This window comes from Aulonocara stuartgranti, assembly GCF_965226115.1.
Source record: "Aulonocara stuartgranti genome assembly, chromosome: 1".
Classification (NCBI taxonomy): domain Eukaryota; kingdom Metazoa; phylum Chordata; class Actinopteri; order Cichliformes; family Cichlidae; genus Aulonocara; species Aulonocara stuartgranti.
The window spans coordinates 5134594-5144463 of record NC_138939.1 but is presented as its reverse complement, the minus strand read 5'-3'; the positions used below and the strand labels follow the sequence as shown (position 1 = coordinate 5144463).

General features: G+C 38.0%; 1 long non-coding RNA gene across 1 annotated transcript; it reads left to right on the top strand.

The window, feature by feature from the left end:
* The first annotated feature begins 444 nt into the window (after positions 1-444).
* LOC309703941 lies at positions 445-8445 on the top strand. Its single transcript, XR_014276090.1, has 3 exons — positions 445-490; positions 931-1078; positions 7843-8445. It is a non-coding gene; the product is annotated as an uncharacterized lncRNA (long non-coding RNA).
* Positions 8446-9870: the final 1425 nt, after the last annotated feature.

Below are 9870 nucleotides of genomic sequence, written 5' to 3'. Positions count from 1 at the left end.
AAAACTAGAAGTATTTAAGGTTTATTATTTATTATGTTCTACATGTTTCTAATAGTCAATAAATAATTATGTAGAAACTGTTAGCTGCAGTTTGATTTTATCTTTGTAATTTGTACCATTGTAAAAGAGAACTAAAATACTTATCTGATTTGACAAGAGCATAACAAGCATTTCAATTAGAACCATTATTTTTATACGCTATGAAAGCACTGTTTTTACATGGTTTTATCTGTGCTCTGCAGGCACTTTGAAATCTGTTGCTTTGGGCTATGAACAGAAAGTGCAAACAAATTTGGTGGATACAACATCTCAAATCACAAAAGGTTCTAAGCTAACACAAATGATTTCCACATTTCCAGAGCTCAACTCAGGTACTTTATTACAGTGCACAAAGACTTCATTATGGATTAGTGTTTTAACCTACAGCAAGGGAGACTTAGTCCAGAAGCATAAACCTTGAACTAGTGGGTTCAGTCAGCTGAGATATATGGTAAGCATGCATATGTTTCAGAATGTGCCTTGGCTCGCCACCTCCACAAAGTATTGTTTCTCTTGCTGTGTTTTGAGAAAAGCTCACCTTGAGCTGTTCATCTGTTTCTATGGTGATTCTGCTTTTGCATTTTCTCACTTCTTTTTAACTGTAAGATTTAAAATACTTGTGTTAGTATCATGCAGATGTATATGTTTTTTTAAGTAATTAATACATTATTTGTATTGTGTTAAAATGAAGTCCAGTTATAACTAACAACATGTGAATTTAGCATTGTTTCCTTCATAACATATACTACTTTTAACACGTACCAGCTGACAGATGGAAGATGGATGGCTTAATATTTAATTTGTAATTATGTAACCATGCTGTTATCTAAAACAGCACTTTTGACTTTTTAAAACTTTTTTTTCTTTTGCATGTGGGCTGGATTTATTCAGATATCTTCTTGCCGTGGGCAGCCTACAAGCTATGTTCCAGAGATGAAGACATGTTAATAAGATGGAAATCACTGGAATATCATCTGTGAGGAATAGTGTCTTTAGTGTCATCATCATTCTCTGGATGTCGTGTTGGGCTTGCCAGAAGGTCAGTTTAGGTTATGGAGGAGGAAAGAAGACAAAATTAATCTCGTGCAATGACTTCAAATAATGAGTGTATGAGGCTTACGACTGGGGAAATAATAGAAGCCAAGACACTTGAAGCTAAGTCAAGCTCCATTGATTTTACTTATTGTACAAGTTAAAATAATAAAATGTGGAGGGAAAAGGAGGAAACTGTCTTACTGATACACTGATGAAGGTTTGAAACTTCAGCAGTGATTTAGATAAAGGCAGTTCTTGGTTTAATCAAGATGGTGTTATCATCACCAGAAGCAACTCAGCAAAGCATATTACACAGAAGGTTACGTTTTTGTAAAGTTTTGATGTCTTAATTAAGCGTGCTGTATTTTTCCCCCTCAAAAATCCATTTAAAAAAAGTTTTAAAGTCAGCCCTTAAACTGTTGCCATTTGTTTATTTACTATTATGGAGATGTTTCGAAGTCACAAATTCATTAAATGGTGGTTATAAAATTGTCGTTTTAAAAAAAGAGTACATATATGAGGATTCAATCACTAAATGTGGGTGTGTGTGTGTGTGTGTGGGGGGGGTGCGTGCACGTGACAGAAATTAAAGATAAAAACAAAAAAAAAATACATTTCACTTGTCCGCCAATATTTGTGGGAGTTTGAGGTTGTGTGTTTGGCATTTAGTTGTAGCAGCCACTGTAAAGGCTAGGGGTGCAACGATATTCGTATCGATATTGAACCGTTCGATACAGTGCTTTCGGTTCGGTACGCATATGTATCGAACAATACAACATTTGTAATTTATTTTATCAACTTTCCTTCTGACGATGCTGTCTGTGTTGAGCGCTCAGTGAATCTGCGTTCGACTACTCCGCCTAGGCTGCACTGTCGAGCGCAGATCCACTGAGCGCTCAACACAGACAGCATAGTCCGAAGGAAGAGCGCAGGGCAAGCTAGCAAGACAGAAGTTAAGCTCTCCTTGCAACATGGACCTCCCCCACCCTCATTCAGATCTGGCGTTTGGAATTATTTTGGTTTTCATGTGACGTATGACCCTGAAGGTAAGCGAGTCATGGACTAAAGTAAAATAGTATGTTGGATGTGCCATGCAATGCTCAATTACATGGGTGGGAACTAGTGTGTTAGCGCAGTTAGCTCGTTAACGTGTTGGCCGTCAAGCCCCATGCACGGGGCGATTGGCGGTAGCTCGTTAACGGAGATTTGCCGTGTTGTGGCGTTAAGATCATTTCAACGAGATTAACCTGAAAGCACTAGTGGGAACACAACGAATATGACTGCACATTTACGCCGACATCATCCTAGTGCAAAGACAAGTGGAAGCAGAAAAAAACAAGCAAGCATGCTACTAACTTTAGCCGAGTCATTTAGACAGCTGTTAGCACATGATTCTCCTTATGCTGCTGAGAATATAGCCCAGAAGAAGCGGATAGTATAGCTTTTATTTTGGAAAGAGCTATTTCTCTGTAATAAACTCTCTTTTCCAAAGATGAGTGATTCCTCAATCAGATACAGGGCTCGCAAAATCGCTAGCCCGACGTCCTGGGGCTAGCGATTTTTTTCAGACGGGCTACCCTGCCCGTCGGGCTATTGTAGGAAGGAAAAATATATGTCAATGCTTTTGCATTCTTTCAGAAATGTAGCTGGGTAATTATGTCATTGGCATCGGTGAGCCACTGTCAATATGTGACATATTGAAATCGTTTGAATTTGCGCTTGTTTTTTTTGCTTTCACTTTGCAATGACAGCACTGATCTGTGAGTGATGATAATTTGTGCACCAATTCCTCTGACATCGTCTTATTAATCATTAGCTTACTATGCAAACATGACAAGTGAAATCTCCCGCAGCAAGCTTAAACATGTGAGAGGTTGATCGCGCAGAGAATCGCTGAGCTTATGTGAGTGCGTGTGTAAAAGCAGCAGGATTTATATTTCAGTTCTGCTGAGCCAAATAAGACAGGTCAGGGTGAAGAAGTGACAGCCAAAGAAAAGCTTACCACAAAACAGAGAAGTTATGACAAATCAGACTATAAGGCAAAAAGAAAGTGCAGCTTTATGGTTTCATGGACAAAATAATTTCTGTGGCTGCAATATGACGAGCTAAATAACCAGGGCTGCACATAAGTGGTCCGCAGGTGCGCATTCGCTGTCAAAATAAAAAACGCGCACAAGGGTTAGGGTTAAATTTAAAAACTGTACTTTTGAGTTAAAATATATATTTATAATTTTAATAAATGACAAATTAAAAAGGCATGAACATTTTTTTTGTATCGAAAAAATATCGAACCGTGACACCAAAGTATCGAACCGAACCGTGAATTTTGTGTATCGTTGCACCCCTAGTAAAGGCACGTGTGGTTGAAGCCAAATGATCAGAAATTCCCCCAAACTTTCTGAACAGCATGTTTGAAAAGATCAGATAGACAGTTGTTAAAAAAATATAGATGACAAAAGCATAGAAAGTTCTCAGATATGGATTAAGATATTTAACAGTTTCAGTCATGTGACTTGTTTTGAACCCTGGAGGAGAAAAAAAAAACTATAGCACAAGAGCAACAGAGCATCATTAATACATTATTTTTAATATATTTTTTAGCTTGGCAACAAACCTTATATAAGTTGTTACTAATGTTAGTTTCAATGGCACACCACTGATATCCTGGTATGACATAGTTTTGAGAAGTGTAATTACATGCAGTGCCTTACGCTACTTGTTGTTTTGCTATACAAAAGTATGTGGTAATTTTGTATCTGATTTAAAAACTATCCAGCATTTCAGTTAAACAAGCCAGTAAAAACTTTTCCCTGCAGGACAACATTCAAATAATGATGTGAAATCATTATAGAACAAGTTAAATGTGTCTTTTAACTGTCCACTTTCCATCTGAGACCCCACATAATATTTTATTTTATTTTATTTTTTTCCCCTGGACCAACATTTCTTTGATTGATGGACAGTATTTTTTGCGCACTAACAAGATCATTTGTCTCTTTTCAACATCGAGCTATCCTGAATCAGCATGTAACAATTCCCAGAAAGGCATTTTAATCTGCTAAAATAAAACACCATAGTAAGCTGCTGTACTAGAAAGTAACTTGGAAGAAGTTTGAGTATGAAGAGGTCCCCTTGCCCTCAATATCCTCTAAAGTTTATTGTCTGCTCTCTCCTACAACCCACAGGCCTCTGCTTATGAAAGTCATTCAGAACAATTTAGCTGCCTCGTCCCTCAGCTCCATTGTTCACTACACTATGAATACACTGCCACCCAAGATAATGCTAGCGCAGCAAGCCAATCTCCACAGAGGGACACCTCAAGTGTGAATCAATACCCATGACTTCCATGAGACAAAAGCTAAGACCTTGCCAAGGCAAGAACCACTTTGCCAGGGACATGCACTCATGACTTTCCCATGTATGGCAAAGTCCCAAAAACACTGGATCACCTACTTCATCGAACAGTGACAATGCAGGGTTTTTTGTGTCATTCCATTCAGGATACTCGGAGAGATGTGCATGTGTTATATATTTGAATATTGAATGTTATTAGTGTATTTGCTCATCATTTTAAATCACAATATGAAAAATTGAGACTGATTGTTCCTTTCATTATTACGTGATTTTTAGTTGGTCACCTTCCTGTTTTCTGACTTTGTAAGTTGAAATAAACTATTGTGTGATGTGACTTAATATAACAGGATTTCACAAAAATAAGGCTGCACACAAATGAGCATCCACACAGGGACAGAAGAGACAGAAAAAGAGGGAAACCCTGGAAAAGTAAGTCATAAAACACGGAAATCAATTTGTGGTTACTCCCAGGGAATTCATTAAGAAGAAAAAAGGAAGAAATACTCAGAAAAGCACAATAGTTGATTTTTTTTATTGAAATTAAGTAAATTTAGTACAGTTTCAATATTGTTCAGAAGTAGAAGTAGTTGCAGTGGATCCCAGTTTCTCAGACAGTGACTGCTTGTCACAAGTACAAAAAGTGTGTGGGAGATGTATGTGTGGGTGGGTGCGTGGGTCGATGGGGGAGCCACAAATCTGGGGTGCTCTGATGAGTTTGTTTGGAGTCCAGCTGTGTGTTTGCCTGTGACGCCTAAAATCCATTAGAAATCTGCTGGGGGTCAGGGCTCCACTTCGACTGCAATGGCTCTGTGCCTTAGAGAGGCCCGAGTAGCCTACCACAACCTCATTTTCTCCACAGAGCGGGGGCTGTAAGGCAATCAGGCTCCACAGGACAGTCGCCCAGAGAGCCAGAAGCATCAAAACATGCTATCCAACTATCTTTAGAGAGCTGACACAGAATGGCTGGCTTGAAAAAGATCTTTAGGTGACGACTGATTATGTGGTGTTGTCTCCATCTGATGCATCAATAGCTTTGTGGAATGTAGGGTTTGAAGTCTTTTTTTTTTTATTCTACCTGAATTTTGTTTTGAGAGTTTGCTTTTAATTGCTTTTAGTCATAGCTAGGACGAACAGATGTTTATAGGAGTTTTATGCGAGACTGTGCAAATGTTTGCATCCAAATATCTGCACATATATGGTAAATGTAATCACAATAAGATTACAAAATAAGAGAATAATCCTGATATGAGAGACTTTCAAAGTTTCCATGATGCTTGATAATTGTAACATTATTATTTGTATAACATGTAGTATGGTCTTCATTACACAAAAAGTTTGATTTTCTTTTGAGGTAAAATTGGTTGTGAAAAGTGTAAAAGCACTTTTCACAAAATGCATGTTCTCTGCATGTTTTCCTCATGCCTGAGTGAGTTCTTCTGTACTCTGCTTTCTCCACACAATCCAAAGAAATGTTTTTAGGTTACTTAGTGATTCTAACTTGGCCATAGGTATGGCTATATTAGCTCTGCATTTTCAGGTGTACACTGAAAATTGTGGACCGACAAAAATATTATAAGCTACTATTAGAATTGTGTTAATTTCATAATATTCAAACTACATATCAGTTTTAACTTACTTACTTAGTAATATTAACTTACTTCTGAAGTAAGTTAATAACTTCACAGATGCATATTGCAGAAACTACAAGAAAAAAATAATACAATAACCATCAGAACATTTCCATTCTCTTGCCTGACACAGCTATTCAGTGGTCACCTGAATATACAGTACAAATTTCCAACTTCTATTGTCACTTAGCACGTGATCAGTTTGTTAGAGACAGAAACAGTTGCTGGTGTAAAATGGGCTGAAGTTTAAATCCAGTCTAAAAATCCAGACACACAATGTATGACTACATTCTGATCACTAAAGCACAATTAATAAGAGCACTACAGAGAGAGATAGATCAGCTGATTATGTTGACATGCAAGTTGACTGACTACTTGCTTCATGCTTCAACACTTGGTTATTGGCAGGACCAGTGGCTAAAGCCAGATGTCCCTGGACAGTTCTTGAGCCATCACTGGGACTAATGACAAGTGAGGGATATGTGCAGGAGCCAATCAGTGCCACCTGCCGTGCAGAGAAGGCCGAAAATATTGTTTTAGGAGAAGCACATTTACTGGGAGTCCTCCCGTCCGTGTTGAGAGCTGGTAAAATGACTAGGTCTTGACAAGACTTCAATTCACGGGTCACAAAACATGTCAGAGTAATGGCAGAAAGGTTGAGAAGCACACTTAGCTTGACAGGTTCCTTTTAATGCTAGCTGCCTCCAAGCTCTGATCCACGTGATATGGTGCACATACAGATTAACTTTCAGCACACTTGGTTTGCATGTCAATTTCCTCTCTCATGTCAATCTGAAGCAGTGGAGGGGTGAGTGTTTTTTTGCCATGGTAACAGCATATAGCTATATTGAATCTTTAAAACCATATAAATTGTTGTAATAAAAAAGAAACACCAAAACTGACTTTCAGGAAGAGATTAAAAGCCTTAAAAAATTACTTTTAGATGTTAAGTTTTCTCATTGCAGGATCACCAATCAATGGTTAGCCACTGTGGTTAGACAGCAAATGATTTCTCTCTCATCTGTGGCCCTTTCAGAGGTGACTTCATCATTGGTGCTTGAAAGACACCGTGCCCCTGAGTAACAAATGATTACCTCTGAATGAATCCCTAAAGTCTTGCTGCTAATGCAGAACAATAGGTAGTCAGAAAAGGGAGGCTGTGCTTTGCTTTAAGATCTATTTTTTTATACTCGGCATCATTTTTTGCTTCACTGATCTATCACTAAACAACAGCTGCTGAGCAGAAGCCAGAGAGACGCACTGCAGGGAGGACAAGGCAAAGTGGGAGAGGGAGAGACACAGAGAAAGCCATAGAGAGGGAGACGAGAAGAGAAGAGAAAAGGCATCTAAAATTGGAGACAGAGGAGTTTTAAGATGTGAGGTCACTGGTGATAGCCTAAAGCTCTTAGGCAATGGTGGCCCACTGAGAAAGAGAGTGAGAAGAGGGATCCTGGCAGGTCTGCCTCTCTCATGACGGATAACAAGTCACCTGAAATGGCTTCCTGGGTGGCAGCCATTAGACAGACAATTTGCAATCATCCCTGGCCCAATTTCTCTCACCTTCTCTCCCTCTCTTTCTCTCTCACTTTTTCTCATATTACTCTGCTTCTCGCTCTGGTGCCCCATGGACCTTGGCAGCTTGAGTGACAGGGACTTAACTAGTCTAGTCATACAAATGTGAGAGGGGAAATGAGGAAAAGAGAGGGGAGAATTTCATTCATCTCACAAATACCAAATAACCTCTGCCGCTCATTTACATATTCTCTTCACATTCTCTGTTGGCCAGGTGCACTATCCTGTTTCCAAGTCTTCTCATCTGGAACTCACCTATGTCATGTGACACCACAAAGGCAGAAAGCAGAGGTGTAACTACAGTAGCAGATGTAGGAGCACAAAGGCCTGGACTTGTGTCCGCATCATCACAAATACAAGATGCAACCTGTAGGATATAGAGCTGCTGCACTCGAATGCAAAACACTGGTATATAAACATTGTTCCACAGGTATATGGACAACAAGATATAATATATAATACATCTTTAAATACAACATTTACAATATTTAATTGTGTAATATTTTTTTTCTGGATATTTTCTAGATCGTAACTTTCTGAATTGTCATAGTCAGACAGTTTTATTTGCTATTGTCGAAGTTTAATGATGTTCTTTGGTCTGTTCCTTTCATATTTGTAGTTATCTGTGCCTGTTTAGCTAGCTGCTAGGGTTTTAACTGTACTCTCCATTTTAAACCTATCCATGAAGGAAGCTCCGGAGTTATGGTTGTGAAAAAGCTGGAAGAGAAGTGACATTTTTCTTCAGGGTCCCCAGGCTTGGTTCATTTTATGAAGTATAAAGTTAAAGTACAAAAATGTTCATGCATATATTAAACACCATGGAATATATGAAATATATATTCTTCATTTCCGGTTAATACTTGTACAGCTGCTGTTATTGTGTATATATTTATTTATATTTTGATTTCTTCATACATTCTTATATAGTTCTATATTGTGTATTTTGTTGTACAGTTATTTTATTTTCAACTTTAATTTATATATTTTATCTTATTCTTCCCAGTTAAATTTACCCTTCATTCTAATTTGTGTTGTACAGTTATTTCATTTTTAACCTTAATTTATATTTTATTCCTTCCTAGTTAAATTTACCCTTTTTAATTTTTCATATTTATTTCCTATCTTATTCATAGCCTTTTCCTTTTTTGTTTTCTTTAGGTCACGAGCAGTTGTCCAAGCATTTCACTACATATCGTACTGTGTATGACTGTGTACGTGACAAATAAAAATTTGAATTTGAATTTGAATTTGAAAGAATGTAGCATGATTGGTTGCAAGTTTTCTCTGCAAAATGGGCACTGATATGTATCTGCACCTATTTTTCAGCAGATTACAGTAAATGCCCCTGCCCAGAGGTGAATTTAAACCTTATGCCTCCATATCTGAATATACCGGTACAGTTCTTCTACATTCAGCAACTTTAGTAAGGTCACCCACTGATCTTGAGTGATAAGTTCTGACTCACTAAGTTCCAGTTTATTCTGAAGGTCTTTGATGCAGTTGAGGTCAAGACTTTTTGGAGGCCTGTCTGCTTTTCAGCCACATCAAACTTGGGAATATTTTCTTTATCTCCCAGTGAGCATGGATCTGTGATGATGTTAAAACAGAAAAAGGTGTCCCTGAAACGGTTACTACCATGTTGAAAATGGAATTGTGTTGAATTTATTAGGCAATGAAAACAGTGGCTTCATATCATATATATACTCACAACTAAGTGAACTGCGGCAAAAGTACAACTTCAGGAAAAAGTACTGTATAGTGTGATATGATCAGAACTCACTGAAGTGGTCTGCAATCTACCAGATCTCATTACCTTTTTAATAAAATGTTCACATTTTAATTTCAATTGGTACCAGAAGAAAAATGACATCTCCTTTGTCCAGCTAATCCCTGCTACTTCTGAGAAAAGTAACTACACAAACACAAAGAACCAGATCATTATCATTTGATAACCTGAACATTTCTAATTCTGACAAATTGTAACACGCTGATTGTGAAAATAGGTTTTAGGGCCTTTAGAATGTATATGCAAGGTGTTGTCAACAAAGGCAATTTACTGAAGTGCATACCACATCACCATCCCGGTGGCCGCTAGGATTCTTTAATACAGAGTAACATGAAATGTGATAGGCGAAAATTGGTTGTCAAAAACTATGGGAGAGCTATACTGTGAAGTGTCAGGGTGCAGGCTGGGCTGAAGTGATGAAACACAAAGAGCCAATTGCCTCCTTTACCAAACAGT